This window comes from Oratosquilla oratoria, chromosome 4, assembly GCF_046742065.1.
Source record: "Oratosquilla oratoria isolate Oo_2021 chromosome 4, ASM4674206v1, whole genome shotgun sequence".
In the NCBI taxonomy this organism is placed as follows: Eukaryota; Metazoa; Arthropoda; class Malacostraca; order Stomatopoda; family Squillidae; genus Oratosquilla; species Oratosquilla oratoria.
Genome location: NC_134780.1, coordinates 57,006,064 through 57,017,425, shown reverse-complemented (window position 1 = coordinate 57,017,425; position 11,362 = coordinate 57,006,064). Strand labels below are relative to the sequence as shown.

The 11,362-nt window shown below is 43.3% G+C and overlaps 1 long non-coding RNA gene across 1 annotated transcript in view; it reads right to left on the bottom strand.

Annotated features, from left to right (window-relative positions):
- The window catches only part of LOC143024876 (uncharacterized), a 319,012-nt gene that overhangs the window by 244,471 nt on the left and 63,179 nt on the right, over window positions 1-11,362 (bottom strand). The window contains exon 2 of the long non-coding RNA XR_012966319.1: window positions 845-890. This is a non-coding gene — a long non-coding RNA (uncharacterized LOC143024876). The remainder of the gene's footprint in view (window positions 1-844; window positions 891-11,362) is intronic.

Here is an 11,362-nt window from a genome sequence, read left to right as displayed (position 1 = left end):
ATATACATATGCATGTGTGCGTTCACTCTTTATTTACCCATTTCCCTATTACTGTAATATACATATAAATACACGACTAAATACACAATCAATGTACACATACATATATGTTGTCAATTATTTACTGGGTTCTAATGCTGTCATATCATGGCCCGAAAAGTTATGTCAGTTAACTTTTCCATTGCGATCCAATGCAATTAATAATAATAATAGCAAAAGAAGAGCATGTCTACAGGAGGCCTTTTGGCCCATAACTAGGTCAGATGCAAAAAGTAAATAAATATATAAGTAAATAGATAAAATATCAACCAATCAAATAAATAGATAATGATAAATAATAACAGATAAATTATAACAATTTATGATGAAAATAAATGAATAAAATCTAAATAAATAAAAAATTAAGAATAAAATTTTGTCTTCTAATATGTCTGTCCCTTCACTGCCAATGACAATTACCCCGGTTAAGGGGTTATCACACTGGGCTACTTTTCCTCCAACATCCTACCTCCAACCTCCACTTGAATAACTAGAATATAGCTTCGCTTACAGAAATCTAGAATTCTCTACGAACATTTCAACAGTATGTCTTAACATTCGTATGGGTTTACAACCTCTTAGTTCATCATTCATATTTTATATAAATGACGGAAAGATAATTTGACATTTGGAGATTTGAAAAATGAAATATTTTAACTGAAATAGTTTTTACTCAAACGAACTCTCAACTGTCGACGCTGGTGAAGTCCGTGGAAGCCCAGTGTGATAACCTTTTTGGATCGATATATAGAAATATAAAATTAACATGTGGAAATTAACGAGTGGAAATTTTGTTTCGTCTTACCTGAGGAGTTTCTTGGCAGATCCTCGAGGTTCTTCGAATAAATGGTCTGAAAATGAAAATAAAAATAAAATAAAAATAAAATGTTTCCTATTCCTTAGACCTAAAATTGAAGCCAAACACAGGTTAATGAAAATTGCGAAATACACATAAATGTAAACATAGATAAACAAACCAATTACTAAGTATAATACTAAGAATAAAAAAACGCTACTTTTTAAAAAGTAGTTCACTAGTCGAGCAAGTTAGAGCGTCGCTACTTGTGGCGAGGTCGAGATGACGGCAATTTGAACCTTGAGCCAGCGAGTCGAACCAAGGGCATGGTTTATTAAATTCCACGTTACAAAGTCCTCTACAATGGGCACTGTCCTAGCCTTCTGATAGGAGGGAGTTCACGGCGTTAAACAGAATCATTTAATCAAAGTGTTTGTAATATTTATTTCAGATAAGGAGATATTTCCAAAAAGCAGCAAATCGAATGACGACAAAGTATAAGAACACACAACAGTGGGCACGAAAACATAACACAAGTCGTGCTGTATTTGTAAAAAAAAAAAAAAAAAAAAAAAAAAAAAAAAAAAAAAAAATCGACACTGTAATGGATTTTTCTTTTATCATGTACCGGGTAAAAATAAATAAGCTAAATAATAACACTAATAATAACAATGATATTAACAATAACAAGAATAATAACAATGATAACAGTCCATCGTTGATCAGTAAAAAGGAAATGGAATAAAATATATATAATATTAAAAGAAAAAAAAAAAAAAAAAAAAAAAAAAAAACATTGTGAACTGGGCCTCGATATGACCCAAAAGATCTTCTCTAGGTTTCATCTCTACCGACCAGTTAACTCGAGGAATACAAACATCAAATGAGAAGCCAGTTGCACGAAACCGATCGCACGCATTTTATTCTATTCTATTATTATTATTATCATCATCATCATTATCATTATTATTGAATATTTTAGAATTCTGCCAAAGGATTCCAACCCTGACCTGTGCGTGCATGATGACGAAGTCAAGACGGTAGCAACTGAGCTATGCGCGATGGTACAAAAGGACTGTACAAGTCCCCGACCACTGCTGTAGCTATGTCGAGTGTGGTCGGGGTCTTGTACAGTCCTTTTGTACCATCGCACATAGCTCAGTCGCTAGCGTCTTGACTTTGTCATTATGCACGCACAGGTCAGGATTCGAATCCCTTGGCAGAGCTTCTAAAACGTCTTAAATATACACAACATTATTATTATTATTATTAGTAGTAGATTTTACTTTCTAGTGTATGGGTCTTCGTAATGCCACATTCAGTGCGATATTGTCTTTATGAATAGAAGCAATGCAACTGATTGCGGTGTCGTCAGCAACCGGTTTCATGCAACTGGTTGCGTCGGTGTCCGAGTTGTCTAAAAGAACTGGTCTTCCCTTCAACTGAATAGCATCGCTTGTCTTTGCCCAAAATAGAAGTTGAGAAGAGAAAGAAAAGACGACGAAGAAGAACAAGAAAGAACATAAAGAAAGTGAGATGGCGAGGAAGAGGATGATGATGATGAGGAGGAGGAGGAGTAAGAGAAGGCGGAGGAGGAGGAAGAAAAGGGGGAGGAGGAGGAGGAAGCTCGTAATCGCGTTTTATTTGTACGCAGTAAAACCAGGGGCGACGTCGGTAATTGTAAACAGAGTAACATAATCAAACGCTAGAGGAGGAGGAGGTAGCGGGATGATGAAGAGGAGGAAGAGAGACAAGGAGGGTGAGGTGGTGGAGGAACGTGGACGACGACGACGACGACGACGACGAGGAGGAGGAGGAGGAGGGAGGAAGAGGAGAGGAATGTGAGGAAACAAGAGGTGGAGGAAGAAGTGGTGTTGCTGGTAAAAGTAAAGAAGGGAAAATCAGAGAGCTGGAAGGAGAGTTAAAATAAGAATAGAGAGGAGAAGCGAGACATAAAGAGTAGAAAGAGAGATTGAAACGAACGAGAACAGAGAAGGAAGGAGAAGAGAAGAGGAGGGAGGTGGGGATAAGGATTTAGATGGAACGGGACGAGAAGGGAGTAAAAATGGAGTGAAGGAGGAAAAGGATAGAAAGTGGGAGGAGTGTTCGTGTTTGTATCCGAATGTTGAAAGAAAACGCGAATTTACACTTGACGATCACGGTAGACAGAAAACGGCAGCCACGTCACCCCCCCATCCCCCACCCACCCACCAAGGCTCAATAACACGTTTTTGTACACATTATTACATTTCCGGAGGGCAAATGTAAGACCTAAGGTCCCTTCACGATGTGCACGCGTGACAAAATGTGCAACAGCTGTATTGGTGTAACATAAGAATAAGAATGAAGGAGACTGCAAGAGACCATAAGGCCCACACTAGACAGTCACCGTCTAACCTAACACCGCTTGAGACAAACACATGTGTATGACGTAAATTAATATAATGGAAATGGAAACGAAGGGAAGGGAAGGGAAGGAAATGGAAGGAAAGGGAAGGAAAGGTAAGGAAATTGAAGGGAATACAGGAATTATTTGAAGCCTTTTGCTAGAAACATCTTTGATGTCTAAAGATAAAAAAGTATATAATTTTATTTTTCTTGTTTTCTTATCTACGTATTTTTGTACGTGTACAATATTCATACACACGTTCATTTATCTAATTCTTAGAAATATATATAGATATATTATATATATATATATATATTATATATTATATATATATATATATATATATATATATATATATGTACATATACACCATATTTTTACCTTTTGAAATGTCCGTGCAATGATACCCCCACAATAAATAAATAAATGAATAAATAATATAAAAATAATGATAATAATAATGATAATAATAATAATAATAACAATATTAATATTGATAAAACAATAAAAGTAATAAATAATAATAATTATAACAATTATAACAATAATAATAATAATAATAATAATAATAATAATAATAACAACAATAATAAAAAACTGAGCTCAGTCATATGAAGATAAAATCATCTGTCACGTTGGAAAGGATGGCGTAGACGACGGAGAGAGGAAAACGAGTAGAGGAGGAGAAGAGGAGGGGGACAAGGAGTCGAAGGAAGGGGAGGATAGTATGGGGGAGGGAAGAAAGACGAGTACGAGGAAGAAAAGGAGGGCGAGCAGGAGGAGGAGGAGGAGAAGGAAGAAAAAGAGAAGGAGAGAGAGGAGGAGAAGGAGGAGCAGGAGAAAGTGGATGAGGAGGAGAAGTAGGAGGAGGGTGAGGGGGAGGAGGAGGACGAGGAGAAGTAGGAGGAGGGGGAGGGGGAGGAGGAGGAGGGACTGGGAAAGGAACAGCTGTAGTAGGATGAGGCAGAGTAAGAGGAGGTGGAGACTGTCAAGTAGGAGAAAGAGTAGGAGGAGAAGGAGGAGGAGACGGAAGAAAAGGGGAAGTTGTAGGAGCACAAGGAGGAGGAGGAGGAAGCGGAGGCGGGGATGAAGGTGGAGTAAGAGGAAGAGAAAGAGGAGGAGAAGGAAGGGGAAGGGGAGGAGGAGGACCAAAAGGAAAAGTAGGAGGAATAAGAGGAAGAGGAGAAGGAAGAGGAGGATAGTAAGTGAGAAGGGAAGAAGAAAAAGGAGGAGGAGGATAGTAAGTGAGAAGTGAAGAAGGAGGAGGAATGTAAGCGGGGAGGGATGAAGGAGGAAGAAGCAGAAGAAGAGGCAGAGAAGGAGAAAGAGCAGGAAGAGGAGTAGGAGGAGAAGAGGGAAGAAGCAGAGGAGTTGGAATAAGAGGAGAAGAAAAAGGAAAAGGAGGAGGAGGAGGAGGAGGAGGAGGAAGACCGGTAATCGCCACGACGACGATACAGCGACGTGATTGGAGGAGGAGGAGGAGGAGGAGGCGACTAGTTGGTTCCTGCGACCGGAAATGACGCGCCGGGAGGGAGGGGCGGCCGGGCAGTCGAGATTCGAACCTGAGCGAAAACGGAATTCAAGGTCGAGCCTCAAGTGTCCTATCAGTGATTGACAGAGAGGGAGAGGGAGGGAGAGAGAGAGAGAGAGAGAGAGAGAGAGAGAGAGAGAGAGAGAGAGAGAGAGAGAGAGAGGGAGAAAGTGAGGGAGGGAGAGGGATATATATATATATATATATATATATATATATATATATATATATATATATATATATATATATGGAGAGAGAGAAAAAAGAGAGAGAGAGAGAGAGAGAGAGAGAGAGAGAGAGAGCGAGAGAGACAGAGCGCGATACACACATCTGTATGTGTATATATATATATATATATATATATATATATATATATATATATACACACACACACATCTGTCTTTATAGCCCTCTCCATCTATCTCTCTCTCTCTCTCTCTCTCTCTCTCTGTCTCTATTATATATATATTAAATATATATATATATATAAAATATATACATATATATATGCATTTTATATGTATATATATATATATATATATATATGCTGGTACATTGTGACAAGTTGATGAAGGTGGAAGAAGAAGCATACAGCGAAACCGGTCAGGAATAAACCCAGGAACTCGGAACTAGACCCGTGACTTCTTTTTCCACCTTCATATATATATATATATATATATATATATATATATATATATATATATATAGAGAGAGAGAGAGAGAGAGAGAGAGACAGAGAGACAGAGAGACTCTTGTGTTGTCTCTCAGAGGCGTCAAGAGCAAGAGGACTCTTGGGCTGTCTCTGCAATACCACTGCGCACACCCAGACCTCTTATTTGTCTTCCGACGAACTTTATGCTCGCTCAAGACCAAAAGCCTGTTTGCCTCCAGCCAACGGATCGAAACAGATCGATTTGATTCGCCCGGACACTTCTCCGGGATTCACGCTGATGAGTTGGTGTCTCCACTTTTTTTTTTTTTTTTTTTGTGCCTATTTTTCTTCTTGAGTTTTCTTTGAATGTCATGGACGAGTGAGGTCTTGGTTGGATGCGGACCCTGGTGATGATGACACTAAGAGATTCAGTCCCCCAGGGAAACAATGGACCACCGCTGGAACCAACATAACCATCAGTGAAGAGAGAGAGAGAGAGAGAGAGAGAGAGAGAGAGAGAGAGAGGGGGGGGGGATTGGCGAGAGGGGGTAGAGGGAGGTAGGCAGAGATAGGGGGAGAGAGACAGAGAGTGAGAAATAATAGATAGATACATACAGACAGAGGGGAGAGAGGGGGAAAGAGAGGGAGAGAGAGAGAGAAAGAGAGTGTGGGATGGGAGAGGGGGAGGTAGAGGGAGAAAGATATAGAGAGAGGGTGAGAGAGAAAGAGATGGAGAAATGGAGAAAAGCAGAGAGAGGGAGGGAGGGACGGAGAGAAATAAGAGATAGAGATAGAGACAGAACCTACAAAAGAACAAGATAAATAAAAAGAGGCCGGCGAAAAAGACGAGAGGAGTAGAAAGAGGAGGAAGAAGGGGAGGAGGAAGAACAGGATGCGGAGAATGAAGAGGAAGAGCAGGAACAGAGGAACAGGAGGAGGGGGAGGAGGAGGAGGAAGAAAGCGAACAGGAGGAAACGGAGGAAGACGAAGAGAAGGAGTCTGCGTCAGTGCGAAAGGCCCAGCCTTCTTCTCGAAGTTCGCACAACAACTCTTCAGGTCTGCAGAAGAGTCTCAACTCACTTTCTTACCGGACACCGTGGCGAGTACCGGATCTCGGAGCATAATCATCTTCGTCCGGTCCCGGCTCCTGTCCTCTCGTGGCTGCCTGTCCAATTGCTCCCGTCTACTGGTTGCCCGTCTATCTGTACCCGTGGGCAGTCACACGAACACACATACTAATGGGTCTATACTCCCTCTGCCTGCCTGTCCGTCTTTCTATCTGTTTGTTAGTCTGTCTACCCGTCATCAAGTGCTTTAGGACTGTCTACCAACTAGCCTGCCCGTCAATGCGCTGGTTATAGCTGGATTTAAAAGTTTATTATAATCCTCGAACCACTGAGCTGTGTACAACACAACCACTCTCACATTCTATTCATATTAACAAGTTCACACTCACCCACACCCACACCCATATACACACACACACACACACTCACACACACACACACACACACACACACACACACAAGGTTCACAAACACGCACGCACGCACATACACACATAAGATTCACAAACACGCACGCACGCGAGCACGCACACACACACACACACACACACACACACACACACGCACGCACACACACACACACACACACAAAGGGATGATTCAGTTTAACGTCGCGAAACTCCCTCCTATCAGGAAGTTAGGACGGTGCTCCTTACAGAGGATATGGTAGCGTGGAATTTAGCAAACAATGCCCTTAGTTCAATTCGCCGGTGGCAGGGTTCGAACCGCCATCACCTCGACTTCCGTCGCAATTGGCGACGCATTAACACCGCTCGGACAGCGAACACGCGTAGAGTATATACAGCACACACACACACACACACACACACACACACACATATATAATATATATATATATATATATATATATATATATATATTTATTTCCATTTTTCAACAATGGGGGTATAGCTTCTCTACTGAGTTACTTTCATGCGATAAAGCTGGTTTCATTGTGCTTTTCGTCTTCAGTGACTTTGTTCTTGTCAATACATTTTCTCTGCCCACATAAAAAAAAAAAAGAGGATGGATGAGTTCGACGCAACTCTTCTGTACCCATTAGGAATCGATCCCGGATCTTCGCACCCACAGGACGAGAGATATCAAGTCGAACGTGGAAATATTTCCTCGACGAAGAGAACCACAACCTCGACGGGTTTATACGTGTGCACTAGTATCCTTTCCACCACCACCACCCACTCCATCTCTCCACCACCACCACCCACTCCACCCCTTCCACCACCACCACCCACTCCACCCCTTCCACAACCACCACCCACTCCACCCCTTCCACAACCACCACCCACTCCATCCCCTCCCCCTCCACAACCATCCTTTCCACCACAACCACCCACTCCACCCCTTCCACAACTACCACCCACTCCACCCCCTCCCCCTCCACAACCTTCCTTTCCACCACAACCACAACCACTACGCTCCTGCGGCAGACGACAAAACTGCATCACGTTGGTCATGTACAAAAAGCCTCCGGACCAGAAGGACCTAGAGGCCATCCACGCCCTACCGTCCTTCGACCAGAGTCCTTCAGGGCTGTTTCCTGGATCCTATCTCGTCTCCTTTTAATCGATCACGTTATGGTGTAATTCTCTGAATCGAATGATACTGACCATTAACTTTTTTTTTCTTTATTGTACAAAAAATATTACACGTGCTGTCTGGTCGTTTTATATACTTATTGTGACCAAATCCTGAGATTTTTTCAGATGCGGAGAAAAATAACAGAAAATAAATAAATCCCAAATATTTGCGATTTATTTCTATAAACAATGTCGTGCGGGTCATTCTGGTTGACGCCAAACGATTCTATTCGCTTCTTGAAAGCTTCTTATCCTTCTCCTCCCTACCTCCCCTCCCCTCTCTCCTCATCTTCCATCAACGTCGTTAGCATCAACACCATCAACAAAAGGCCACATTATGGATCAAACAATTTTCCTACCCCTCCACCTATTCCTCACCCCTCCACCTCCTCCACCTGATCTCCTTCTCTCTTCATCATCCATCAACATCATTAGCATCAACACCATCAACAAAAGGCCACATTAAGAATCCAACAACTTTTTCTCCTCCGCCTTCACCACTTGATACTCTCCATCAACATCATTAGCATCAACACCATCAACAAAAGGCCACATTAAGAATCTAACAACAACAACAACAACAACAACAACAACTCCTACCCTCCTCCTCCTCCTCCTCCACCACCTCCTACTCAGCTAACCTAGTTAGTTTTTAACCCTTTGGAGCGTGGTGGCCAAGCAAATTAGAGCTCCATTCCCGCAAGCGGCGACGATGTAGGCGGTCTGAATTCCTAAGAATCGATCGACGCGCGGTCTCAAATCCCCCACAACTCAAAACAAGGCACCTTGAGAACCTCACCGTGCCCAAGGATAAAGAGAGTGAATCAAGAGAGAGACAGAGAGAGAGAGAGAGAGAGAGAGAGAGAGAGAGACAGAGAGAGAGAGAGAGAGAGAGAGAGAGAGAGAGAGAGAGAGAGGGGGTAGTGAATACCCTTCAGATGAATAAAAATAATCCTGCGGCAGCCAACATGAACATAAAGCGACGCAACTTCCTACAGATTTAAATTTCCCCTGCGATCTCCGTAAAAAAACAAATTAATTTATTAATAAGTAAATAAGTAAGAAAATATCTTTATAGGCAAGAACTGGTTTACCAATAGAGTGGTTAACGAATGGAATAGACTTAGTAACAATGAAGCGAGCTCCGAATCTATCGGTTGTTTTAAGAAAAGGTTAGATAACTTTATGGATGGGGATGATAGCTAGTAATGTACATGGAACTCCCTTGTGTAGGGCTTACGGTCTCTTGCAGTCTCCTTCATTTTTTTTTTCTTACCCCTTTTTCAGTAAATTTCCATCCTTCTTTCCGTTACCACTCAGAACAAAAAAGTCTGTTGCCATCGCCCTGGAAGCGTGACTTTCCAGAGTGGCGCCGAACTGGAAGCGTGGCTTTCCAGAGTGGCGATGGACTGCAAGTGTGGCATCCCGGGCTGGAAGGGTGGCTTTCCAGTGGCGTCGAACTGGAAGCGTGGCGTCCAGGGCTGAAAGAGTGGCTTTCCAGAATGGTGCAGGACTGGAAGCGTGGCTTTCCAGAGTGGCGCCGAACTGGAAGCGTGGCGCCCCGGGCTGGAAACGTGGCTTTCCAGAGTGGCGTCGGATTGGAACCGAGGCGTCCCGTGCTGGAAGTGAAGCTTTCCAGAGGGGCGCCAAACTGGAAGAGTGGCGTACCGGGCTGGAAACGTGGCTTTCCAGAGTAGCGCCTGATTGGAAGCGTGGCGTCCCGGGCTGGAAGCGTGGCTTTCCAGAGTAGCGCCGAACTGGAAGCGTGGCGTCCCGGGCTGGAAGTGTGGCCGGGCCGAACCCAGACAGTTCCACGCGAAGACGACTCGGTGACGCGTGTCTACCGGGACCAACCTACGAATAAAAAAACGCCATCGGCTGTGACTCCCGGGACCTACCTACGGATAACAAATACTCCCTCGATTGCAACTCTGCAATTTTTCGAAGCAGAAATAACTCGAAATCCTTTTTTCAATTTTGAAAGAGAAAATGTAGTGATAATTGAGGTTACATAGAATGAGATCTTGACGACTGGGAAGGAGACAGGGAGAAGAACCGGGTAAAGGAGAAAGAGGAAAAAAGAGAAGAGGAGAACGAGAAATAACAGGAAATGAAGGACAGGAGGATGGGGAAAGAAGAAGAAGATGAAGAGGAGGAGGAGGAGGAGGAGGAGGAGAGGATGAAGTGGAGCAAGAGGATGAGAAAGAGGAGGAGGAAGGGAAGGAGGAGGAAGATGAAGTGGAGGAGGAGAAGGAAGAGGAGGAAGAGGAGGAAGCTTCCTGTCATTCTCCAGTAGCTCTTAAGACTAAATCGAATTTCCTTGCGTTCCGTACCGACCGTTGGCAATGCCCGCCTGCCGATGCGGCTCAAGGTCTCTCCTCCTCCTCCTCCTCCGAGGGCTCTTGGAACGATCGTTGTCATTAGCTCACAAGACGTTTCCTTCCGGTAATCTTCTTCGCATTTGTCCTGGTCTTCCTCTTCTTCTTGCACTTATCCCAGAGTCCCTACCATTCATCCCGTGATTCCTTCGAAGGTGGACACCTCCCAGCCTGATTCTTCCCTTCTGCCCACAATGCAACAGAGTATTCAAGGTGAGGACCGCACTTACCAACCATCTTAGCACACGCAACCCCTAGTGATGATTCATATATATAAATATTTATTACCATTTTGACCAGACGTTGCGGTCGTCTTCGCCTGCGAAGGACAAGCAACAACAGACACTTCGACTGGGCACACGAAAGTCCTTCTTCTCCAACTACATCTTACCCACCACCTTTCCCTCTTCATTGGACGCATCACGGGCCAAAAGGTCTCCCGCAGGTCTGATACGCCAATATATCTCATTGCATCGTAAGTTAGATGTAACTACAAAACATCTACTTATATCTATATACCTCGGGTTTTTACCCCTTATAAGGGAGGTAGCCAAATCAAAAGGCACGTACTCACTTCCACCCATTCCACTCCCATCCACCACCCTTTCCCCTCCCTTATCTTAGCTCCTCGTGGATGAAGGGTCATCCGTCTCTCCCGCCCACTGCCCATATTGTATGTTTTGTAAATTAGATTTTGATTTACAAAACATACAAAATGCATTCTTCCTCATAAATACCTGAGCACCTCTGCATCTGGCTTGAAGTCGAAAGGACTATCTCGGGATAGACTTCTACCGCTAAGTCCCAAAAGGTTTACTGTCTCAAACTTCCTGGTGGTGGCGGAAAGGATTCGTTAAAGGTGTTTTTTTTTGTGTTTTTTTTTTAAGACGTTGGTTTTGAATTGAGATGGGT